The following is a 27270-nucleotide window of genomic DNA, read 5'->3' as shown; positions in this document are numbered from 1 at the left end:
TCCAGAATTGCATGAATTGCGCTATGAATTGTTGCTGCATTGACCATACTCGCCCCACTTGACTCCCTGCGACTTCTCTCTGTTCCCTAACCTGAAGACAAGGCTCGCGGGGAAAAAAACTGAACAATTGAAGCCCTGGCATCAAGCATGTAACCCCTGGCATTGAGCATAGGTAGGCAGCACTTATTTGACATAATATGTAATGGGCATCACGGTGTGTGGCATAATGTGTAATGGGCCTCACGGAGTGTGGCATACTGTGTAATGGGCATCACGGTGTGTAGCATAATGTGTAATGGGCCTCACGGAGTGTGGCATAATGTGTAATGGGCATCACGGTGTGAGGCACAATGTGTAATGGGCATCACGGTGTGTGGCCTTATGTGTAATGGTCATTATGATGCGTGACATAATATGTAGTAGGCATTACAGCTTGCAGAATAATGTGTAACGCACATTATGGAGTGCGATATAATGTGTAACGGGCATTACAGCATTTGCTATAATGTGTAACGGGCATTATGGCATGCGGAATAATGTTTAACGGGCGTTACGGCATTTGCTATAATGGGCATTACAGTGTGTGTAATGCCACACCCCCTTTTCTGAGGCCATGCCCATTTTCCACCACCAGATGGGTGATCTGGGACCACCCATTATCATATTTCTAGATTTGCCTATGCTTAGTCCTAATGGCTGGTCCTCACTTACCCCCAGCAGCACATGGTCTCCAGATGTTACAGGTGTATTAATCAGCGTCTGACTCATTCTATGAGATCCATATGTGCTACTTATTGCACATGTGATTCTGTGAGGAAGGCAGTGAAACCATACACAGTTGGAGGTGCCAGGGGACTAGTGTATAAGCCATTGGGCAAGATAATAATCAGACAGTAACGTGAAGGATCTGTTACCGGGTCCACTGTAGTAGCACCAGATGTCTGCTTATCCGCAGACCTGCACTTCATTCTATGTACTGTGGTGTTACTGCTGCAGTGCCGGCTCTGTGCCTGGGATGGAACAGAATGCTCAGTGCCTTTTATTGAGTCTGAGGTATGGGTGCCTCCTATGTGTTTGCTGTCCTGGTCACTGTGACCAGGTTCTGGGACTGAGGTATGGGTGCCTCCTATGTGTTTGCTGTCCTGGTCACCGTGACCAGGTTCTGGGACTGAGGTATAGGTGCCTCCTATGTGTTTGCTGTCCTGGTCACCGTGACCAGGTTCTGGGACTGAGGTATAGGTGCCTCCTATGTGTTTGCTGTCCTGGTCACTGTGACTGGTCCGGCCAGGTTCTGGGACTGAGGTATGGGTGCCTCCTATGTGTTTGCTGTCCTGGTCACTGTGACTGGTCCGGCCAGGTTCTGGGACTGAGGTATGGGTGCCTCCTATGTGTTTGCTGTCCTGGTCACTGTGACTGGTCCGGCCAGGTTCTGAGACTGAGGTATGGGTGCCTCATATGTGTTTGCTGTCCTGTTCACCGTGACCGTGACCAGGTTCTGGGACTGAGGTATGGGTGCCTCCTATGTGTTTGCTGTCCTGGTCACCGTAACCAGGTTCTAGGACTGAGGTATGGGTGCCTCCTATGTGTTTGCTGTCCTGGTCACCGTGACCGGGTTCTGGGTCTGAGGTATGGGTGCCTCCTATGTGTTTGCTGTCCTGGTCACTGTGACCAGGTTCTGGGACTGAGGTATGGGTGGCTCCTATGGGTTTGCTGTCCTGGTCACCATGACTGGTCCGGCCAGGTTCTGGGACTGATATATGGGTGGCTCCTATGGGTTTGCTGTCCTGGTCACTGTGACTGGTCTGGCCAGTTTCTGGGACTGAGGTATGGGTGCCTCCTATGGGTTTGCTGTCCTGGTCACTGTGACCAGGTTCTGGGACTGAGGTATGGGTGCCTCCTATGTGTTTGCTGTCCTGGTCACTGTGACTGGTCCGCCCAGGTTCTGGGACTGAGGTATGGGTGGCTCCTATGGGTTTGCTGTCCTGGTCACTGTGACTGGTACTGGCAGGTTCTGGGACTATGGCATGGGTGCCTCCTATGTGTTTGCTGTCCTGGTCACTGTGACCAGGTTCTGGGACTGAGATATGGGTGCCTCCTATGTGTTTGCTGTCCTGGTCACCGTGACCAGGTTCTGGGACTGAGGTATGGGTGCCTCCTATGGGTTTGCTGTCCTGGTCACTGTGACTGGTCCGGCCAGGTTCTGGGACTGAGGTATAGGTGCCTCCTATGTGTTTGCTGTCCTGGTCACTGTGACTGGTCCGGCCAGGTTCTGGGACTGAGGTATGGGTGCCTCCTATGTGTATGCTGTCCTGGTCACTGTGACTGGTCCAGCCAGGTTCTCGGACTGAGGTATAGGTGCCTCCTATGGGTTTGCTGTCCTGGTCACTGTGACTGGTCCGGCCAGGTTCTGGGACTGAGGTATGGGTGCCTCCTATGGGTTTGCTGTCCTGGTCACTGTGACTGGTCCAGCCAGGTTCTAGGACTCAGGTATAGGTGCCTCCTATGGGTTTGCTGTCCTGGTCACTGTGACTGGTACTGGCAGGTTCTGGGACTGTGGCATGGGTGCCTCCTATGTGTTTGCTGTCCTGGTCACTGTGACCAGGTTCTGGGACTGAGATATGGGTGCCTCCTATGTGTTTGCTGTCCTGGTCACCGTGACCAGGTTCTGGGACTGAGGTATGGGTGCCTCCTATGGGTTTGCTGTCCTGGTCACTGTGACTGGTCCGGCCAGGTTCTGGGACTGAGGTATAGGTGCCTCCTATGTGTTTGCTGTCCTGGTCACTGTGACTGGTCCGGCCAGGTTCTGGGACTGAGGTATGGGTGCCTCCTATGTGTTTGCTGTCCTGGTCACTGTGACCAGGTTCTGGGACTGAGATATGGGTGCCTCCTATGTGTTTGCTGTCCTGGTCACCGTGACCAGGTTCTGGGACTGAGGTATGGGTGCCTCCTATGGGTTTGCTGTCCTGGTCACTGTGACTGGTCCGGCCAGGTTCTGGGACTGAGGTATAGGTGCCTCCTATGTGTTTGCTGTCCTGGTCACTGTGACTGGTCCGGCCAGGTTCTGGGACTGAGGTATGGGTGCCTCCTATGTGTATGCTGTCCTGGTCACTGTGACTGGTCCAGCCAGGTTCTCGGACTGAGGTATAGGTGCCTCCTATGGGTTTGCTGTCCTGGTCACTGTGACTGGTCCGGCCAGGTTCTGGGACTGAGGTATGGGTGCCTCCTATGGGTTTGCTGTCCTGGTCACTGTGACTGGTCCAGCCAGGTTCTAGGACTCAGGTATAGGTGCCTCCTATGGGTTTGCTGTCCTGGTCACTGTGACTGGTACTGGCAGGTTCTGGGACTGTGGCATGGGTGCCTCCTATGTGTTTGCTGTCCTGGTCACTGTGACCAGGTTCTGGGACTGAGATATGGGTGCCTCCTATGTGTTTGCTGTCCTGGTCACCGTGACCAGGTTCTGGGACTGAGGTATGGGTGCCTCCTATGGGTTTGCTGTCCTGGTCACTGTGACTGGTCCGGCCAGGTTCTGGGACTGAGGTATAGGTGCATCCTATGTGTTTGCTGTCCTGGTCACTGTGACTGGTCCGGCCAGGTTCTGGGACTGAGGTATGGGTGCCTCCTATGTGTTTGCTGTCCTGGTCACTGTGACCAGGTTCTGGGACTGAGGTATGGCTGCCTCCTATGGGTTTGCTGTCCTGGTCACTGTGACTGGTCCGGCCAGGTTCTGGGACTGAGGTATGGGTGGCTCCTATGGGTTTGCTGTCCTGGTCACTGTGACTGGTCCGGCCAGGTTCTGGGACTGAGGTATGGGTGGCTCCTATGGGTTTGCTGTCCTGGTCACCATGACTGGTCCGGCCAGGTTCTGGGACTGAGGTATGGTTGGCTCCTATGGGTTTGCTGTCCTGGTCACTGTGACTGGTCCGGCCAGGTTCTGGGACTGAGGTATGGGTGCCTCCTATGTGTTTGCTGTCCTGGTCACTGTGACCAGGTTCTGGGACTGAGGTATGGGTGCCTCCTATGTGTTTGCTGTCCTGGTCACCATGACCAGGTTCTGGGACTGAGGTATGGGTGCCTCCTATGGGTTTGCTGTCCTGGTCACTGTGACTGGTCCGGCCAGGTTCTGACCTATGACCCAAGGACTAACCTGTGACTGGCTAGTGCTCTGTCTTCATCCTCTCAGCTGCTGCCTAATGGGGGTTAGCCCAGTAGTGCCCAGACTTGGTCCTCAAGGCATCCTAACAGTCCAGATTTTAAGTATAACCTTGGCTAAGCATAGATGTTAAATTAAATTGAGTGAGGAACTAATTAAGTCACCTGTGCGCAAACATGGATATCCTTGAACCTTGGATCGTTAGGGTACCTTGAGAACAGGATCCGGATGATAAGTCGGCAGCCAATAGGTTGAAACCAGAATGTTGTCATTATCAAAAGGTCAACACAACCAAAAGGTCATCCTGATAATGATTGACTCATGAAAAGGTCTCCATGAATTTTTCACAATAAAAAAAAAAACTTTTTCATAACAACCACGTGGACTCCAATTGGGAAGGGTAAAGTGTGGTGGGGCTGGGAATGATTGTAAGTATTCTGCCAGGGGGGGAGGGAGGGGGTGGAGCTTACAAGGGATGAGGTGAGACGGGGACAAGGAGATGGTTCGTAGAGGAGGCAGGTCTTCTTCTCACCAGCATCGGACAGGTCTCCTGCTCCCAGGCCACAGCCGCTCCTTTCCTTGTCCCTGGCCTCCAGATGCCACCGCTCCTTTCCTTTTCCCTGGCCTCCAGATGCCACCGCTCCTTTCTTTGTCCCCGGCCTCCAGATGCCGCTGCTCCTGAGGCGTGAGGCGATAGGGGGTGAGGCAGAGGGAGTAAGAGGACCGGGGGTGAGCTGATAGAGGGTGAGAGGGGGTGAGCTGTTTGGATATTGTGAGAGGTGATGAGGTGACGGTGTGAGGTTACAGATGGTAAGGTGACAGGGCAAGATGGGGTGACGTGACGGGGGCGAGAGGGAGTGAGGTGACAGAGGGGACGAGAATGAGGTGACGGGGGGGGGCATGGAGATAGGGTGGTTTCACATGGAGCGAGAGGGGGTGTGGTGACAGGAGGTGATGAGAAGAGGGTAGGGTGAGGCACCTGGCTCAGAGCATGGCAGGCAAAAGGCTACACTACTTGGTGGTCCATGTGCTCAGGTAACGACATTGAAACAAAAAAACCTTGAAAAATGTATGTCAGCCTTTTCATGTGTCGACAGCTTCATGCACCAACCTTTTGAATATGTTGAACTCTTCTCCATGTTGACCTTTGTGCAATTCAACCTAGTGGCGTCAACCTAGACTCTGGCGACCCCATGATTCATACCCCTTGAGGACCGCGTTTGGTATCCTCTGCACTAGAGGACTTTCAATTAGGATAGTTATGTTTGCAATTATTATCCTATACCCCGTTACCTCGGCGCTCATTACGGTTCTTGCATGCGCAATTTGCCTCTGATTAAAAGTTGCCGAACTGGCTCTTTTTGTGGGAACCCCGTGGAAGCTTTTCCTGTCTCAGCCCGATACCACCGGGATTAGGACATGGTGTCTCTACAACCCTACACTCACTGCTGAAAGATTGATGCTCACAAATTGTTCACACCCAAAGAAAACGCACAACAGCTGCAAGTGAAGCGGGTCCTGCTGTGTTTTCTTTAGGAGCCTGCAGTCTGCTTCCTGTAAGCTACAATAATATTCAACACGTGTGACGGGAGAGTTGTTTTGCGCGGTCAGATGCATGATGGATTCCTCCAAATCAGCGCAAAGAGCTGTTATACAGTTTATTTACGCAGAAGGCGGCATGCTTCAGAAATTTATCGGATGAAGGCGGTGTACGGAGAGCAGCGTCTCGCACGGCGCACCATATTCCGGCGGTGTCAACGTTATGAGGATCAAGGACTTTCCACGGCCCAGGCACGTTGTCCCCAATCTTGCCACGATTCCGGCTGTGGAGGATCTCATTGGTCAAAATCGTCGCGTGACATTGCTACTGCACTCTCGATAAACAAGGGAACTGTGCATCACATAATCCACCATAAGCTTGGTTATGGCACAGTTTGTGCACAGAATCCAACATGCATGCGCAGAAACTGAGGCAAACCCGTTACTACACATGCGCAATTGGGAAAAACGCCACGCCATCTATCGGCAAACACATAAACCCACTGTGATTAGACAACGCCGCTACAGCAAAAGTCTCCTTTTCATTTGGGCACACCTTTATATATTCTATAATCAGTCTGAATTGAGCCCATAAGTAAATACACCATGCAACAGATTCCCGTGGTTTATGGCTCGTAGTCCCAGAGGATGCTTGGAGAAATCGGAGCTAACTTCTGCCTCCGGGATACCTGTGGGCTGACAGCAGGTCCCTCTGTCCCCGCCTTCCTCACTAGCAGGACAACAATGCCAGTTTTCCTTGGGTTCTGCTGTACAGAACTGCTACATCAGTAGTGACAGATGGGGTGGGCTGCATTGCCACCTTTTGCCAGATCGTTCACCTCTAACAGATTTTATTATGTTTGTAGAAAACCCATTAACTCCCAGGTCTATCAACCTCTTATTCAGGACTTAGTTTTTTAGTGCGTTGACGCTCACACACCACCAAGGCCCGACTGGAAATTTCAGCTCATAATATAGGTAATAAACACAGGGATTAACAACTCCGCATGAATTAGGTGATGTAAGCAACGTGGAACATCCAAAAGCAACACAATTGCTAAGCCTAATAGTGTTTTTATTATTTGCAGACCCCTTGTTTGGACCTCTCCTGATTACTGCCGCACACATAGCCGGTAACGTGTGGCTGCCGCCATACCTTGGGGACAGCGGCTGTCACCGGTGAATGGGGCAGCCTGATTGGCAGGGTGTTCCCGAGAGGGATAATGCAGAGCGCGGATCCTCATGTAGCAAGAAAATACATAAATGTAGCACTGAGCAGTTTGTCCTGAAGCATCTCGCGGAGATGAGGCCTTCCCCAGGGCCCTCTTAGTAGCTTAGATTTCATTTCTGCTTGGTCGTTTCAGAGGTTCCTCTGTCATTCAGCTTCACACACTACGGCGTCTTGTGTAATAGCTCAAGGAGTCGCCATGAGCAGATCTCCTGGTTTACGCCGGCTCAGGGTGATCACGTTTTGGGACATGAATAGAAGGTATCCGCTACTGTCTTTATACAGGACCTTGATGGCGTTACTACAGTGGTTTCCAGTACAGTCTGTCTAAGGCGGCCTACACACGGGGAGATAAGCTTTCTGAACGATGCTAGATCGCTCAGCACACAGAGATGTGCCGCTAAGCTATCTGTCGCTAGTGCTATGGCCTCTGCACATGGAGCGATGTAGAGGCATTTCCTAAGCGATCCAGAGAGATCGCTTAGTTAATGCCAGGGGATCGCTACGTGTGTAGGCCCCAACAATTTTTAAAAAAAAATTTTTATTGCCAAAGTTATTTTTCATCCTTAACCCTTTGTGTGCCAACATCTCTTTGAGAGATGCGCAAAATATCTGCTAAAAATGCCGGCGTCGCTCACATTTGTTATATAATGTTGTTAAAAAATGTTGTGTAAAAAAAAAAAAAAGATTATATCTCCTATATAGGTAACATCACAGGTCATTATGATTGGAAGATTTCACACCCATTTTGACAAATTCACTTGGCACTCATAGGGTTAAGAAAAAGACTTATCAGTCTCCAAATCGTTACAGTCTCCAAGTCGTGTCTGTCCTAATCTTCGTGCGTGACTTTTTGATTCCACCAGAATGGATGACGTTTAAATTGACTATAAAATCAATGATGTATCGTGGTCGTCACTAAGCTACGCCAGCTCCCCCCACCACCAATAGATAAAAATGGAGGTAGCCTGAGGAAGTGGCCATATAACATTCTAGATCATGGGTCCTCAAACTGCGGCCCTCCAGATGTTGTGAAACTACAAATCCCAGCATGCCTTGCCACAGTTTTGCTATAAGGGAGTGTTAAAACTGTGGCAAGGCATGCTGGGATTTGTAGTTTCACAACATCTGGAGGGCCGCAGTTTGAGGACCCATGTTCTAGATTATGGACAGAGCAGGGAAATGACAAATGAATCCAATCTCCCCAGCTATGGCCTGACCTCTGATTGGGCCTAGGGCTTCTTGCCCCAATAAATATGACTGTGTTGTCGGCGTGTAAGCGTCTTGTTTTAAATCCAATGCGTTTATTACTCTGGGGACTTCTTCAGGGTTGCCGACTTTCTTCTCCTCTCCGGGAGAAGCCCGGAGAGGAGAGATTCAGTAGCCTCTCAGGGGGCGGGGCTTAAGCGTAACATCACTAAGCCCCGCCCCCATGCTGTTAAACCAGCTAATTCAGTGATCTCCGTGGAGGGGGCGGGGCTAAAATGACGCGATTGTGTCATTTTAGCTCCGCCCCCTCCTCTGAGACCCGAGGATTGCGGCATTTTAATGCCGCGATCCGGGGGACAGCGGGGCTCCCCCCTGAATCCGGGAGGGTTGCCCACCCTTCAGGGGGGCCGGGAGGGAGCCCCGATTTTTGGGAGACTCCCGGAAATTCCGGGAGGGTCGGCAACCCTGGACTTCTTACATTACAATGATTCTCACCTTCTCCGCAACTTAGCCATATCCCAACTGGTTCCAGTTGATAGATCTACAGTATCTACATAGACAGTCAACAGGGTGAAAAGGTCAACATGAAATAGGTCGACTGATGTCAGCATGAAAAAAATAGACAACTGTTTTTCATGATTTTTCTTAACCGATTTGTTCTTAATGCACCGTCCATGCTGGCATAGAGGAAGAAGCATGGCGGGAGAAGTACGAGTTAGACTTATGGGGTCTATGTTGACAGCGGTCGACGTTGACACCAAAGAATGTGATAAAACTCCTGTTGACCCTGTTCAGGTGAATAGAAGAGTGCCATTTGCACAACATCCATTCACAGTGCAGGGAGAGCCTTGGATGTGTTCTGGCCACGCCCACAAAGAGAGGCAAACGGGGGTTCCCCAGGACTCCGCCCCTTTTCCTGGTGCATGCAGAGTCTAATGTTGGGATGTATGCCTTAGCCAAATTTGCCAACTTTTTACCACTGGGGTGAGTGACGTTAAAAAGGCACACTCATTTTAGGGTATATGGGCACTGGCAGTCATTGCACATTTGGTGGGTTTTGTAGTTGCACTTCCATACAGTTGCAGATGCGCAATTGTTTCTGACTGTATTTTATTCATCCACATTCTTGCGACATACAGTCGGAGCGTTCCATCAAATATGAATTAAAGTCGGGCAGTGTACCTTGCATTCAGGAGGTGCTCAGACATAGACATGTTGCAAGCACATTTCACTTGCTAAAAGACCTTTTGAAAAATCAATAATTGATCATTGGTGCACATGACCCAATAATGCAGATCTGCTCCTGGAATTGGGGATGATGCACCCTGATAACAGTCAGGGATACAGCCGCCCTATAGCCCTGACCTCGCCACCTCTTCAGCCTCTTCACTCCCTGCCTTTGATCCTGTTTGTCTGTTTCTCTTTTGTGCTTTTCAACTCTTGTGTGTACAGATCTCATTCTGATCCCAGACTACTGTGCAAGTCCATCTCTCCCCCCCCCCCCCCCCTCCTCTGAATGACAGCTTATGTTTGTTTTGGCCCTAACAAATGCCAAAGTGACGCAATTTGCATCAGGACCCCATCCAATTTTTCAAAGATGTGGGGAGGACCCTGTTGGGATCCCTGCTCTCCAGACCAATGATAAGGACAAATTTATCAAATATATAACGTACTCTACTGTTTGTACTGCTTTGTGTACTGTACTACAGTACGTTATGGAAATGTATTATAGATGTGCTATAAGCTGCCGTGTGTTTGTGCTGCTGCTTTGTCGCTTAGTAACCATCCGGATCGCTGCCCAATATTGTGAGCAATGCTACGATTGACTAGACATTAATGTTATTGAGGTTAGTAATACTCCCGGAACAAAAAAAAGGGCCAAACTATTAGATATATGTATATATAAAATCCAAAACAGGACGACGAATCAGAGCCAAATCTTAATCTAGAAAAACTGATCCAGTGTACTCGAACCATTGATATCAGACCCATCGATGGTCATCCCTATTGTGAATTTGAATGTCTCTAATAAACATTGACATAGCACTATTATATTATGTACGTTCACAAACTTTCAGAGAACCTACACCGTCTAATCCACCTACAGAATGTGAATATTGCAGACTTATTGTAATCAGGGCAGAAGATGCCAGCAGCATGCTATACAGTAAGCGAGGACATGGCCCGTCCCAATGAATATGCATACACATAAACAAATGCTGCCAGTGTTATAATGTGCTGTCCTCGCAGATCCTTCGCTGGGCTGGGGGAGAGCTAGTGTATAAATCAGGACACGTGGCTGCTTCTACAGCAGAGGGGCGGCTTGTGTGATTGTTGTTCTGTGTGTGTGTGTGTGTGCTTGTGGAATGGTAAGTGTCATATCTGTCACAAGGGATTCTGGGAGCTATGGTTCTTTTTGTGTCAAAAGCGAAGCCATATTTTGTGTGTGTGTAGGGTGTTACTGTATGTGGCTCATTTATACCATTAAAGTCCCGGGCCCAACCAGGGAGTTGGAACGTGGTTCCGATCTGGGTGTGACTTGGGATAGGCCCCATTCCCACTGCAGCTCCGAAATGGGTTACAGTGCAGTCTCTCTCTTCCTGGCGCATCATCCACAAGTGCCGGGATATCCGTCTCTTCCCATGCTGTAAATATGACCCGGATCGGATGACCTGGAATACCCATTTACACAGCAGTGTTAGGTTTTGAAAGCACCATACACCTTTCAAAACCTGTGCGGTTCTTCTTTCCTGTCTGGGGTGTCACCCTCTACTGTGGTGCTTCTAACACAGGCTGGTCTGTATTTCAGTAGCGATACAGACCAAACTGTGCAAGAAGCACCAGAGCATAGAGTGTCAAACCAGACAGGAATAAAGAACTGCACGGGTTTTGAAAGGTGCCGGGTGCTCGACACTAGTGCAGATTGAATTAAAAATGATAAAAATCCACCTGTAGTAAATATACCCCAATCACTCCCCGTAGCATGGTAACTACTCCTTACCTCTATGAACAAGAGGCCACTCAACAGACTAAATTATTACCTAACAGAAAGTGACATCAGTACATTGCATAAGCTGCCATTGCTTTTAACTAGTTTCTTATAATACACTAGTGCTCCGGCTGCACCTTTACCAGGAAAGTAGGACCTTGTGCAAACATCAAGGTGATATAACCCCCATACACCCCCATTGCCTGCAACATTACCTTAACCCCCTCTCAATGAGCATGGCGTCACCCCCAGGGCCATAGACTATGTATCCCCAAATGCTGGTCCTGAACATTGGAGAAGAATGCATTAGGGGACCTGCTGTTTCCTACAATACACCGGTGTTCTTCATGAAAGCAGCAGCAATCACCACTTACGCTGCAGTTATGATGCTCGTTAGCTAACAAGAGCCTCACCGTTTCTTAATCAACTTTTGTATTATCCATTCAATAGAATTTGGGAAGTTTGCATAATGTAGTATTACAGAATAATACCTCAATCTGCCCCCTGTGTGGACCAGCCGTTACTACACGCCAACGCCTTTAACCCATTGAGACCTGCAGGCCTGTAAACATTAGACAAAATTAGTTCTCAACTAGTTTCTGCATACCTCCCATCATGCCCCATGTCCAGGAGGGACACAATGCTCTGTTTCTGGACTTCCCTCTTAATTTTTGATTGCCGTCACCACTTCTCCACTTTAGAGATATATAAAGTAGAGAGACTTAAAGCACCAGCCAATCACCTTCTTGCATTTTTTAAACAGAGCCTGCAACATGACAACCAGGAGCTGATTAACGGGTACATTGGATCTGATTTAGCATGGCTGCCCAAATATGCACTTGTGCAGAACCCCCACCATCGGAACCAGTCGGGATCCTGACATTTATCCAACGTCGGGATCCTGACTGTTAAAATACCGATAGACGGGTTCCCGCCGGCCACCGGCTATTCTCCCTCGTGGGGGACCACGACCCCCATAGAGGGAGAATAGAATAGGTGATGAGCGTAACGAGCCACCGTGCCCGCAAGGCGCTTTGTTGCGCTCGCCATGCTGTCTTGAGTCCGGCCAGTCAGGATCCCGACGTTGGGCTAATGACTGTCGGGATCCCGACTGTCGGAACCCTATACCACACCCCATCGTATCAGTTTATGATTATATACTGATTATATACCCATCTGTATCTGGAATCGCCTTACTTCCTCTATAGGAAGTGACATTGGCCCCGGTAGCATACTACTGCAATGACAGGAGCACAGACGCACGCTACATTCTTTATACCCATTAAATTGCCAGCGCCGGCCTTGGGGGTAAAGAAATGACTGCTTTTAAACGTGTCCTCAAGTCATACGTGTCTGAAGTATGGTTTTCATTTATGTTCAGGGCACTAACACCGTGTGTAATCCCTTTGTGTGAGAGATAACAACGCGCAGAGGAATGAAGGAAGCGGGGAGCGAGCAGAGTAACCGGGCCCCCAGCCCCACAGGGGTTAATTTAAATCTAAGCACATGGAAGGCCCGGGAGCGCAGGAAACAAAGCACACACTTTCCCTTAGCCTTTCGTAGCTGCTAGCGCTCTCGGGATGCTGCGGATTTTATTAGCATTTAAAAGGAAGGATTTTAGGGTGAGCATTGAGGTGGCAGCGCTGTACAGTTGGGGGATGGGCACCTCTGAGTATCTCTCCACTGGCAATTGTGTATGGCAGGGAGGGCAGAAAGCGACTGTGTGCAGCTCATCTGCTGACCGTGCTAATGTGATGTGTGCAGGGATATTGGCCCTTATTCTGGTCCATGCACACCGTTACGAATTCGCAGCTGTGCGCCATGTTTTCTTACTGGGGATGTGTCCATGGGACCGCCCAGCATTTCATGGTATTGACCCAGTGACATGGGTGCCGGGGACAGGCAGCTGACTTCACCGGGTGTCACCTGCCCGCGCTGTCCTTGGTCTGGACACACGCAAGCCTAAGACACCTGAGAGTTTCTTGGAGATGCGTGTGTGCAACCGTCGGTGACCATCGAATAATGTGGGTGCCAACCCTAACAAAATCCAGGTGCTTGGAGTAAGGTTGCAGCATGGCCCTGGCTCCGCCCCCACAATGCCGTTCCTAGCTTCATACACACTTCCTGCTGCTACTGATATTGCTGGGTACACCGCCGCAGGCCTTACGAATGCCTGCCTCCTGTACTCGCCACATTGAGAATGGATGTTTTGCATAAAGTCTCCGAAGGCGCCCGCATTGAAGCCCTGCACATGCGCATAAGGGAATTTGCGTATGTGCAGTACTTCAACATCGAACCCCTGTGCGAACACCAGGGAGCATTCACTGATCAGAATGACCTCCATTGTGTAGCGTGTACCCTGCTTTATTAGTAACAGTTTAAGAGGGACTAGGGACATACTGTATTATAGACTTTTCAGTAAATACCATGTTATAAGCCTAGAAGAGGATGACAGCGAGAGTTCCTTTGTGTGTGCACATTACAGGAACTGTGTGCTGCAGTGCTGAAAAGCGGGACAGTTCTTTCCCAGAGGCACAGCCTGAAAAGCTGGAACTGTCCCGGGTAACCGGATAGCCGGCGTTTCATTACTGTGTGTAAAACATTTCTTGGCAGCAAAGTGAAATGTTTAAAACAGGTTGCCGACACTGTTGATATTTTCTTCAACGATGACGTCTCAAATACAGAACTCAGTCAAAGATCGTTTGCAAACTGTTCCGCTGCCGCGGCTTTCAGACAGAAACCAGCAACAGATGAGCTGAGGTTATGTTTTAAGTGTTCATCCCATTTGGCAGTAATTCATTTCACAGCTGTCTTTGGGGAAGGAGTAGATTTAGCGCTTTGTGTTTCATGATTTCACATATTTTGATAGGAGCAAAACAGGTTCCCGAAATCTACTACTCACAAGCGTTTGGTTATTTATTTCCCTCCCAGCATTTTATTTTTCATCTCATCAGTAATCTGTGTTTTGTACAAATATTTGCTCTAAATGCACAAGCCAGAGACCGGAATGCAGCTGTGAAATGTCAGGATCTGAAAGTAAAATAATGAGCTTCCCGCACGTTGAGTTCGCTGAACTGAAATAAGATTTGTCTAATTCATTCACTGGCTTTGGGGAACTCATCTCGCTCTTTATTTTCTCCTTGTATTTGACTAATATAAGTATAAAGGGACCATACACCTCTCAGGACAGCACAGACGGTGTAATGGTTAGCATTGCTGCCTCACAGCACGGAGGTCCTGGGTACCAGTCCCACCATAGCCTTATCTGTGCAGAGTTTGTATATTCTCCCAATGCATGAGTGGGTTTCCCCTGGGTACTCTGTTTTTTCCCAGAATCCAAAAATATACTGGTAGGTTAATTGGCTCCTAACCCAATTAACCCTAAAATGTCTGTGTGCGTGTACATGTGGTAGAGAACATAGATTGTAAGCTCCACTGGGGCAGGGACTGATGTGAGTGTTCAAATATTCTCTGTACAGTGCTGCGGAATATGCATGCGCTATATAAGAAACTGGTAATAACAAAGCACAGAGAGACAGATAGAGGCGTACATTTACTAAGGTTGGGGTTCTATTGAAGATGAGATGTTGCTATTGGCAACCAATCAGATTCGATCTATTATCTACTAGAAGGTGCTAAATAATAGAATCTGCAACTTCCCATCTTCAATAGAACTCCCATCCTAGGACATTTATCCCAAAGTACCGGTCATTTTTAAAATGCAGCCTGTAACATGGGCCCTTATTCTGGTTCATTCATTCGATGTTTTGCGTATGCGCAGCAGCATTTCTGCGCATGTGTATTCACTGGGTGCACACGAACTCTGCGAAAAGTCTGTTCGCCGGGTGCACGCACCCAGCCTTGTGTGTGGGGGGTGGAGAGGGGCGTGAGATGCGCCGGGCTGGGCCATTAGGCTAATGTGTCAGTGACGCACGTGCGGGGGGGGGGGGGGGGGGGGACACGACGGGACGACACATAACATAACCGTATGTCAGCTGCCTTCCCAATTCCCTGGAATTCTACACGCATATGTAAGGGCAGACCACCCTTACATATTCATGCTAACCATTCACAATGTGGGGTTAGGGTGACTCATAAGGATGCGAATTCGCACCCAAGCGAATCAACCAGAATAAGGGCCATGGTGCGCGGTTATTGCATTCGTTCTCTTTTGCTTTATCTATCTCTCTGTGCTTTGTTAATATCCCTGCTGACAGATCTTTTACTGATGGGTGAAAGCTGTCCAAAACTGCACCAAAAATAACTAAGGGATACATTTACCGAAGCTTTAAAACATGAAAAGAGGCTGATATTTCCCATAGCAACCAATTCGATTATATCTAACATTTCTCTATATATCGCATCCTTGAAAAATAATAGACAGAATCTGATTTGGTTGCTATGGACAACGTAACCTCTTTTCATTGGCAGAAGCTTTAGTAAGTGTACCCCTAAATATAGGTGAGGCCTCTAGGAACTGTTATAGGTGTCATTGACTGTGACAAAGCTCTATATACAGTAATTACGGCTCAGCTCGTTAAAAGTTACGTGACAAATATTGGTAATTAAAGGAAGTGATCCCAGTTATTTTTTTGTCCGCCTGTTGCTCGGCTTGCCGTTAATTAATATACGGATATCCACAGTATATCCAGGAACCTTGCTAACGTTAGCGTAACTGCGTGAATCCGTCCTATCAATGACTAGCAGGAAATGAGCGTCCACTAGTGACGGTTACACACAATGCAAAGCTCGCTCTAATGGTTTCTGCACTGAATTGCTACCAGAATCGGCGACGCTGCGGGATTTCTGTTTAATACATTATTTATTGTGAAATAGGGCTCTGTTTTATCAATTAGGAAACACAAAACAGCAGCGAGTCGCATAATATAGAGACAGGCAGTCGTGCACGTTCGGCTCCCAACAAATCATGCTAGAAATTACTAGAGATGTGCACTGGGGTCCTTTAGAAACCCTAATCCACCAAGATTTTTTCCATTCCGAACAGGGTCACATTTCGGTTCTCCAGAGGGTTTTGATCTGGAGCGGAACTTCCTGCGGATCGGAAGTCGTTTTTTTAAAAAACAATATTTTTTGTTTTGGATTGCTTAGAAAAAATTTTGTAGCTGTTTTTTTTTTTTTTTTTATTTCTTGATTTCTTTATTTTCAAGAAATCCACTTTCCAAGATTTTGATTTTAAATCCGAATTCTGAACCAAAGCAACTTGAGTTTGGATTTGCAAAACCGAAATACAGGTGAAATTAGAACGAAAAGAAGTTCGCAAAAGTCTTAAGGTGGCCATACAATACTGCGATATATCGCAGCAATTCATGGCCATCGGACTCCCCCTTGAGCTAGGGATGGCCATCGACCATCGATGGCTTTGACATCGATGGGGAAGAACCAGATGATTTCCCACCATCGAAGTGAAGCTTAAAGGAATAGTTTAGTTTTGCTTTTTTCCTGGGATATGGAGCATAGCTCCGCCCAGGACATCCGTGAAGCTCCACCCCTGTATTCTGATTGGCCCACAGGCCAATCAGTCAAAGACAATAGATGACCATTGATATGTAAAAACATTGATGGTCATCCATTGCATAGTTATGGGCCATCGATGGCCAGTTTTACTTTTGCCATCGATGGCAACGGTGGCCATCCCTACCTTGAGCCACCAGGGACCGGCCTGGGTGGCTAAATCCCATGTGACCCCATTCTCCACTGCCAGGAGGAGGTCTGACGTCTAACTCAGGTCGGATGTGCACGGGACCGCGCATCGGACCCAATGCGATGTCAAACACATCCAATCTGGCCCGATTTCTCAGCCCGATCTGTAGGAATTGGGTAATATCGGAACAAATCGGACTAGTATATAGAGGCCGTGAAGGATGTCAGATTTGAAGATAGATGATTCTGTCATATAGCAGATAACATGGATTGGTGGATTCATACTGAACTGAATGGTCTGTGAGGTCACAACGTTGTAAGGTGATTCAAAGTTGATCGCTGTTTTGTAAAGGCGTACTCACATTTGCACAATTTGGAAAAATCATTGGATGGTTCCTGAGTTGTGCGTGGACTTGCGTAAATGTTGGGGTTTAGTGTTCTTTTCATCTTGAGTTGTAACTTTATGAAGAGCCGGCCTATTATCCCAGTCTCACCATCTCCCCAGTTTGTATTCACCATGCTCCCATCACAGTACGAGAGAGGTATTACAGGGCTTTGCGTGGTCACAACAAACATCAGAAGCTTTGACCTTTGCTGACAAGTGCTGCCCCTGATTCATAGCTACACCTGTGTAAGCCGGTAAGTCCAAACGGCTCAACCCTGGAAGAACATCAAGAAATACTCTGGGCCAGAAAATGCCTCTGGATCTTTAGAGCGTTATATTTTCCAGATAGAGGTTCATCAGAAAACTTCATCAATATTTACATCAAAGGGTCCAGAACCTTTAGGGTGAGATTTAATAGGATGAGAGATTCAAAAAGTGAGAGATTTGGTAAGAAATCTCCAGTTTTTTTAAAGCGGCAATCACTCACACCGCAAAACCAGTTTGATTTTGAAGTGAAAATGATTGCCGCTTTAAAAAAACTGGAGATTTCTTCCCAAATCTCTCACTTTCTGAATATCTCATCCTTCTAAATCTCATCCTTAATGTTTTGTGCTAGTTCCACTTTTTGGCTTCAATTCGAGGACAACTGTGTGTGTCCATTATGAATGTCTGTAGATCTCGGAAAAAGGGTCAATTCAATTAGGAGAGAGCCCCCAACTCGCCCTAATCTTTCAGATCTTTGTACTTGGCCATATTGGGCTGCAAACAAAAATCTGCAAGTTTGGAGCTACCAGTGCGGCATATGTGTGCATTTAATGGCAGGGCGCGCCGCGTCACCATAAGTGTGCGCAGGAGCTGAGACAGGGATGCCGCCATGGGACTTCCCCCTCCACCGCTGTGTGGACTACTCATCCCCTACAGAACATAGACTGCCCGAGTAGTCGCCCCACAAGTAATTTACTCAACCCTCATAATATCTGTAAATAATAAATAAAAAAGACTTACATTTTATCTTTCTTTGCGATGGATTACATTGTTTGTACATTTTGATAATCTATTTCAATTAGCGAGAACAAGCGGCCTCAAAATAGTTTGCGATTCCAGTGAAAAACTCTTGTCGGCCCTTTAACTGTTGACGTTCCCATTGTCGACCTAATGCTTGTGTCGTCAACCTTGGCCATTTCGACCTATTTCAGGTGTCGATCTAAGCCCTGTCGACCCTCAGTGGTCCACTCAATGCATGTCAACCTAGTGACCTCATTCTCCACCTCCGGTCCACCGCCTCTTGTCCTTCCCATCATTGTTGAATGGCGGTTGCCATGATACTTTGCGGGTGCCCCAGGGTTCTCTACTCTTGTGGCCGACTTATCAAAGAGGGTCCTTTTTTGAAGCGCAACCCCTAATTTAAAAATGATCTATCTAGAACCATAATGGATCAAAACCTCAATTGTTCCCCTTCAGTAGAAATCCTTAATCGGTTTGTAATGTGAAAGTAGTTTTATGTCTTTTTTTTTTTGTCTCGCCCTTATAAAAGTATAATTCGCAAGCAGCATCTCAGGGGACTGCAGCAGATAAAACCGTGGTCATAAGCTGGAACAATTTGCTGATGAACCGATTCTTGACATTAGCCGGCGCTCCAGAGTGGAAATGTTCCCAGCACCTGGTAGGGAAGTGAGAAAAGTATTCATAACCCACTTCTGAATGGTGGCTGAGTTGGGATTCCTTGGGGCTGTCTAGTATTACGCCGGTTTAATGCTGAGTGGCCTTTATGTCTTGATTACTTCCAGGCTAACTGGCGGATTTTTGATACATTTGCGGCATTGTCTTGCTTTTTCTTTTCTTTTTTTTCTTTTTTTGTTTGGGGAGCTATTTGTTCTCAGTTTACTGCACAATCTGATTTAAAATGAATTGATGGCTCAAAACTTCTGTACCGATCATATTTTATGCCTCGTATATCTTGTGTTTTGTGGGAATTTGCTATATACGTCGCTCCCGTTTCTCATGTTACATTTGCGACTCCCTCTCCCCCACTCGCTGACCACTATACAATAAATTGTTACACAGTATACTAGATTTCCACCCCTTGTGGGCTGTGTAAATTTATTTCAAATGTATATTTTCTCGACCAAAGTAAACTTTTTTTTTTTTTTAATTTGTGATATTTTTTTTTGCAGTTAAGTGCTAGAGAATTTTACTAACGCAATGAGAATGCGATCTTAAAGGCAACATATATTAAAAATAACATAACAGGACTGCATGAAATCCTAGACCGTATTTTACGGCGTTCTTAAGCCCCATACACATTACCCTACAGCGGGCGATATTGGCGGTACACGCTGAATGGTATCGCCCGCCAATGCTGTTCAGTGATGTCATCAGGACCCGCCGAACATGCAATTCATTTAGCTATATTTCCGAATTGACCTGCATGTTTGGTAGATATCAATCATCGTTAACGATATTGAGTTTTTTATTGAACCTTAAGGAAATAATAGTTACAATACTGTATATGCTATTTGCATAGACAGAGAGAGCTTCACAGACCATAGATGCAGCTTGTACCACCTTATATTATCCTGCACTCATTAAACACCCGCTATTTTCATTTTCCAACAAATGTTGATTTTTCTTGTGTACAATTAATTTGAGGAGGATACAAAGAAAACATGGGCAAAGTGTTTTACCATCTCCCCCATACTGCAGCCATTGTCGCCTGCTTTCCATACACTGGCAATTTGGGATAGTCCAAAGTGATTGAATAGTTGTTAATATCGAGGTATAGCAGCCGTCTACGTCCAGTGAAGCCTGCCTAGTCCCCCAACTCCTCTACCTGTTACCGGCTCTGGCGAGCAGTAATGTCTGGAACATGGGGTTCTGTTTGATAATCGTAGGTAGGATGAGTGTGGGACTGTTATACACATGTCATGTGCGGGCAACCTTCCCGTGTGTCATACCATAAACATGTTATCATACCCTCCAACAATTCCAACTAAAAAATCGGTACAGGCCAGGGGGGTGTTGCCATAGATAGAGGAGTGGCCATTTGTAAAGGGGCTTGGTCTTGACCCTTTTACTTTACACTACACATCCCATTTTAAAGTCCCTACCTGGAACAGTCAGTCCCGTCGGCTGTGCGGAGTCTGGCCGGAAGAACAGGCGCCGTTAGTCCATGTTGCGGCTGATCAGGCTGCACACTGTCGACGCCACGCCGCCCACTCTTTGATCGCGGCAGCTTCTGCTGTAGCGGTTGGGTGCGGCGTGGGGAGAGAACTACACATTCAGTCACTGGCTCCCCACAGCCGTGACATCCCCCAACCGGAGTCTCTTCCTGAGCAGGGGGAGGCGGGCCTGCCACGCCCCACCGCCGTGCACCCTGGGAGATGTAGTCCTGGCCGCCTGCTCTCCCACACCCCCTGGGGAGCAGTCGGCGATGTTATGAACTACAACTACCAGATTTTTGTCAGTAGCCAGAAAATCGGTACAATGGGTATAGTTCGTTTTAGCCGGTAGAGACTGTTAAAAAAACGGTACTGTACAAGCCGGTACAGTTGGAGGGTATGTGTTATTCTTCACTTAAACCTAAGCTTCCGATGACTTTATCTGTGTCATCAAGATTTGCATCGTCCCCTGGGTTAATAGTATACTTTCCCCAGCCTCTCACGCTTAAGTTATATTAGCGTGGTCTACATCAAATGTTGAACGATGTTAATGTTCTTATTTTTCTCACCATTGGATCTGCCACTAGCGCTAGGGCTGTTGAGCCTGACTAGACGTTGGACCTGAATGGGTTAAACAGTGTAATTTTTTTACATACATTTCCACAGTACAGCATCTAATCAGCACAGACAAAGCAAAAATATTCCAGTGTCGCACAAGTGTATCATCATTTTACAGTGTATCATCATTTTACAGTGTGTTAATGTAACACCGGTTTGCTCTTGGTCTTGTGTTTTATATTTGCACAAAACAGGGAACTTTAAATGGATTCATGTTTTCATGTCTTATGCTTGAGAGCTCTTATGACTCCCTGTGTCCCTGTAAACTCTCTCCACACCTCTCCAGCGGCTTCTCTTCCTCCACTTGACCTAGATTGCGCTTCATTATTGAGGCACTGCGACAGCAGTTTATGCCCGGAACATTGTGTGTCACTGCTAATGCCGGCAATACAGTACATTACATTACCAGAGTTAGAAAGCAAACCAGCAAGTAGTTGAACTTATACCTCAACCAGGAAGGGGGGAATCCAAACACTGGAACCAATTTTTTTTTTAGGTTTTGTCTAGGAAGCCTCATTCTGGGCCAGATTCTCTAAGCTTCAAAAGTGATAAAATGGACAGCGATAAACAGCCAGCCAATCAACTCCTACCTGCCATGTCACAGACTGTGTTTGAAAATGTCAGGCAGGAGCTGATTGGTTGGTTGTATATCACTCTCCATTTTATCACTTTTGGAGCTTAGCCTTAGTGCATCTGACCCTCTGGGCAGTATTCAATGAGAAAAATTAGCCGTGTTTTATGGCGAATTTGTGCTATTTTCGCGTTGGAAGGAGCATTTTGCTCTCCAAAAGTGAACCACCCTATTCAATGTGATATTTTCGCCGTCTATTTAAGTGATTTTCGCCGTGTCTCTCCGTGTAGCAATTCTCCATCTTTTCATGGAGAACTGGAATGTGAACTTTTAAACTAAAAGGTTTTTTTTTTTAAATTTTGGTGTCAAAAAATCTGGATTTTTTTTCTGTGAAGGAGCATGTTATTTTTATTCATGTGCTTATAGCACATAAATATATATTTAATAAAAAAATAAATTTACATTTTTCTTTTACACAGAGCAGCCAGCAGGGGGCCGGAGCTCTCGAGCCGCTCATTAGATATTCATATATTCACTGCACCCGATCATTACATATGCACGATCGGGTGCAGTGAATACTGGGTCCCCCGCTGGCTATAGGGGGGGGGGGGGCAGCTTGTGCTGCCTGGGTCCCGGGGAGCCCTCCTCCCCTCCACATATGTTCTGGGGCAGCCAGGGAGCCTTTAATCTCCCTGGCTGCCACTATCCCCCGGCTCCCTGCCGCGGATGCTCGTCCGCTGCAGGGGTTAAGACTCGCCGCGAGTCGCGGCGAGTCTTAACCACATTGAATAGTGGGAGCAGGATTGGCAGCGAGCCCTCTGGAACAGGGTGAGTGCATGGCGAGAGAAAAAAATCTCTCGCCATGCACAGAGATTTTTCTCATTGAATTCTGCCCTCTGAGTTATTTTCTTCACTTGGTCTTTAATTGTATAATACTGCAAAGGTCAATTGCTGCCGTCAGGTTAGGAGTAAGTACACCTGTTGCCGATTCAGCTCTGTAGGCAGGGATGCGAATTTACAGTCATGCTGAATATTGGAGTACTGCGTATGCGCACAGTGTCCTCCGTCGACGGCCTGTGATCGCAGGCCGTACACTGGCTGATTGGCAGCCGGCTGGCGTTGGTGAGCGGCACTCCAGCATTTTCTAGGAGTGCCGCCGAAAAACACAGGTGTGCCACAGCCATCGCAATACAGCATTATTTTACCCTTGTTTATCCATCACTACATAGATAAATATTTAACAATGCCCATGAGTAAAAAAAAAAAATCAGTAGAAAAATAATAAATCGACATTTGCAGACTTTACATGAGGCTGCTTTTTTTTTTCTATGTAAAACGGTTGTATACTCCAACATTTAGATACATTTCATCTCTGTAAAATGACACAGTGAGTGCGGCTTTCATATTTGTTCCAGGAAGGTGGCTAAATATTCAGCATTCTGTTTCTTCTCTTCAAAGTGCGCTTTACTCACAGAGATTCCGCGTCGTCTCGGGTTTCTCAGGCTGCCGCGTTTCCCCGCTCTGCAGTAACTGAGCGGCGAGCTCTTATCATCACTTCCCACAGTTATACGGTTTGGCCTTCTCTAACACAACGCTTTGTGGTACAACACTGATATGGATAAAGTGTTGTTGTAGGTCTTTGTTGTCTCATCAGACTCCTATAACATTGTCCTGTGAATACAGAATACTTAAGTAATCACAAATGTTTTCGGAAATTCTTTTACTCAAGATGACAGACCTGGCATTGGGCCCCAAACGTGTCTCTTAGATTTCATAAGAACACCAGGGGGTTGTATGTATGGTAATACAATCCAACTTTTTTTAATTTGTAGATATTAACGGGGGTATTTTTGGCCGAATTTCTCACCAGGTGAAAAAAAAAAAACAGAAAAGATTTGCCTATCGCTATTCAATTACGGGCATTTTGTCCATTTTCTTAGTTAATTTTTGCCCAGGCCATTTCACTTTTTTTGGGGATGAATTCATATAAGCGAAAACGGCCGCAGAAAAAAAAGTGCGGAAAGCAGCCCAAATTTGTCCAAAACATGTGAGCTACGTGGTTTTCACTGATGCTAGGGGCACAGGGATTGAATAGGGCAGGTTGAATTTTCCTCCCAAAAAACAGGTGTAAATTGCAGATTTTTCAACTGGCGAAAATTTCACCTGGGATTGAATACCCCCTAAGAGGGAAGAAATGATTGATATCAGTGTAGTTGGGCCCTATCACATGCGAACAGTGCCCACGTCACAAGCACAGTTTATTGAATTGGTAAATTATTATTATTAATTATATTGTTTTACCATATACTGTATTTATTTTAATTTTATATATATACAGTATTTGGGGAGTTTTTGTTGCTGTATTCTTTAGTATGTAACATCAGTAGAGGTAGGCTTACCATACTGTTTCTTTAAACTGGTACACTGTGGGGTAAATTGACTAAGATGGGAGTTCTATTGAAGATGGGCTGTTGCTCAAAGCAACTGATCATATTCGATTTATTATCTTCTAGAACACAGGTCTTCAACCTGTGGCCCTCCAGATGTTGTGAAACTACATGTCCCAGCATTCCCTGACAGTTTTGGCATGCTCTTATAGGAAAAAATGTGGCAATGCATGCTGGAACATGTAGTTTCACAACATCTGGAGGGCCGCAGGTTGAAGACCCATGTTCTAGAAGGTGCTCCATAAATAAGAAGTAGTCTCTGATTGGTTGCTATGGGAGACATCCCATCTTCAATAGAACTCCCATCTTAGTAAATTTCGCACCGTGACCTCTATAGAAGTCATAGATTACAGCTATGGGATTTTTGAATATCGCGTACTCAATTGAATCCCCCCCCCCCACCCCAATGGTAGAGCTTTTATCAGTTTAGGCAGAATTTCCCTAACTCCACCATTACAGTCTAGGTTTCAAAGATTCCAAAATTGGCGGGATCCCGGGATTTGGCCCCAAAAATGTCCAGGATTTCAATCCCGGGATTGGAGTATCCAATTCCAGGATTTCGGGATAAGACTGCGCATGCACAGCCTAATGGCCGGGCAGCTTCTGAGCACCCGCACAGAAGTTGCCCGGCTGTTCTCGACCCCGGCGCGCGGCCTGCGCAGCGTGACCCCTGACCATCACGCTGTGCAGGCTGCACTGTCTTATCACAGCTGACCGCTCCCGGCCGCACTGTAACTCCTGGCCTCGCCTCCCTCACAGCTGATGCTGTCGCCACCCGCCCGGAGGCCCCCTTGCAGCGCTGCTCTCTGCCCCGCTACCGGACGCCCTCCCATGTAAGTAAATCTGCGGGTCGGCCGGTGTGGGGTGGACGGGGCAAGGTTTTTTTTTAGGGATGCCAAACCAGGGATCCCGAGAGTCCCGAGATTGCGCATTTTAAATCGCGGAACCCGTGATTGGAAAAATGCCCCGGGATTGGCATCCCTAATTCCAATACTTGAATCGAGATGGATATATGCTTAGGCATGGATATCCTTAAAAGCTGGATTTTATTGGCAGATTTTGTTTTTAAACTATGATTTGAAGGTATGCAATCTGGGTGTGAAGGCGGTGAGGTTGGTTATTGTCTGGGCCCCTGCTCTTTTTATATGGCTTCCTAACAATGAGTCCTGGGCATATTCTGGGCATACCGCAGCACAGGCAGGATGAACGTGTTTTCATTTTTAATGCAGGAATGTGGAATGTCACTTTCAATCAAAGGAGACAGCGGAGATAGAGGAAAGACTCACATTTAATAAAACGTCTCTGGATGATGCATTATTTATGCTAATATGGGGATGGTTGCAGATCCACTTTAGAAGCATAATATCTAGGAATTTTATAGATTATATTATAACAGTATTTGCATGGCCCTAATTTACAACGAGAGCCACTGAACAAAAAGAAAAATCCCGCAGATCACGATGAATGGAAAACGAATGAGACGGCGGAATTGAATGTGAAGCGTTTTCATGGACTTAAGTTCTGTAGGAACCTTTGATAAATGTAACGGGAAAGTCTCAATAGCTCGAAATCCTGAAAGTCAAGTTAAACTTAATTTTTTTTTCTTCTTTTTTTTCGGTACAATGCCGCCGGTGAAACCCGCTTGTTGTTTAGAAAATAACGGGTCTGATCGTAGCCACTAGATTTTACTTTTTTTTTTTTTTTCTGTCATTTTCATTAAATACTGGCATCTTGTATAAAGAAATAACAGCGTGATGTTTGGCACCAAGCTCATCTGTAGCTAAGTAATGCACTTAGAATCATTACAAGCCTTAAATGCTCTCATTGAGGGCTCTAATTGCATTTTAAATTGGTTTGTTTTTCAGTTGAATGGGCCAGAATGCACTGGGAAAGAGAGAGAGAGAGAGAGAGAGAGAGGGGGAGGAAAAACAAAGTGAGACAAAAAAAATAAGTTCCCTCTATCGAAAAGTGCTCATTAGTCGAAATTGCGACTTCTTCTAAGTAAGAGCACATCGTGTCGTTTGTGAACGGCATGCTATTGTGTTAATCATTTTTACTTAAACCGTAGCGTAATTGTGGCCGTGGACGGGTTCCTTACTCTACTGTGTTCAAAATAGACCTTTGTGAGTTCCGAGCACTTAGTCTAAATGCAGCACTTTCAGTCATGACAATCGGCAAGCATGGTTTTATTTGCAGAACTTACTATGGCAGTGTCTGTTCCGTTGCACTACAGTCCTGCCCCCCCCCCCCACACCCCCTATCCTTACACATAAACATGGTGCCCACTGCAGTGATTGGGCAGACCAGACACAAAGGTGTATAGAGGGGAAACAGCGGCATGGGATTGGGTCTTTGCATTGGTCTTCTGTAGTTTGGATCTCAACCGGGTTCAGCTTCCACCGAATGCTGGAATGGGCACCGTACAGTAAGTTTGCTCCGGTCAGTTGAGTGGGCTTCAGCCACTCAGGAGGCAATCTGTGGCTCCCATATATCGCATATCATAATCCACCTTTAGGTATTTAAAGGGCGGTCCCTGGCTCTCAATTTACCAGTGCAATGCTGTTCCCATCCAAGGCTGCATATGAGTTTTTTGTTCTCCTCAGTGTATTCTGTCAGAACCTGTTCTATTTGCTCACATTGGGTTCCCTTTCCTGTCTGCATTAAGATTCCGAGGCGAAGTTTGGTTTTGTCCACTCTGGTCAGCAAGTCTGGTCCAGTCCAGTCTGGTCAGCAAGTCTGGTTCAGTCCAGTCTGGTCAGCAAGTCTGGTTCAGTCCAGTCTGGTCAGCAAGTCTGGTTCAGTCCAGGCTGGTCAGCAAGTCTGGTTCAGTCCAGGCTGGTTATTAAGTCTGGTTCAGTCCAGTCTGGTTAGCAAGTCTGGTTCAGTCTAGTCTGGTCCAGTCCAGTCGTTAAGTCTGGTTCAGTCCAGTCCGGTCCAGTCCAGTCATTAAGTCTGATTCAGTCCAATTTGGTCAGCAAGTCTGCTCTAGTTCAGTCAACCAGTCCAGTCAGCAAGTCTGGTTCAGTCTGGTCCGGTCAGCATAAATCTATAGTCACCAATAACAGTGGGACAAGGGCATAGTACTTTGATTTTATGCCTCTGTGGTATGAGCCTTTTTCTAAGTCATGGATATATTTTTACTTGGCTGTCTTGATTGTTATTGGTTAGAACTCGTGCAGATCTCTGCCACTAGTTGTTATATTCTTTCATGTTTTTGAATATTACTGTTCAACTCTTTCCAGGGGCGCATTGAGAGGATGGGGCCCATTTGCAGCCTCCATGTGGGCTCCCTCCTCTCTCCACTGTGCATATACG

The 27270-nt window shown here is 46.8% G+C and overlaps 1 protein-coding gene across 7 annotated transcripts in view; it reads left to right on the top strand.

The window, feature by feature from the left end:
- Positions 1 to 27270, top strand: part of FAT3 (FAT atypical cadherin 3) — a 475518-nt gene that overhangs the window by 120147 nt on the left and 328101 nt on the right. The window lies entirely within an intron of this gene.

Source organism: Crinia signifera, chromosome 2, assembly GCF_055691185.1.
Source record: "Crinia signifera chromosome 2, ASM5569118v1, whole genome shotgun sequence".
NCBI lineage: Eukaryota > Metazoa > Chordata > Amphibia > Anura > Myobatrachidae > Crinia > Crinia signifera.
The sequence above is the reverse complement of the archived record's forward strand: the minus strand, read 5'-3'. Positions and strand labels throughout refer to the sequence as shown.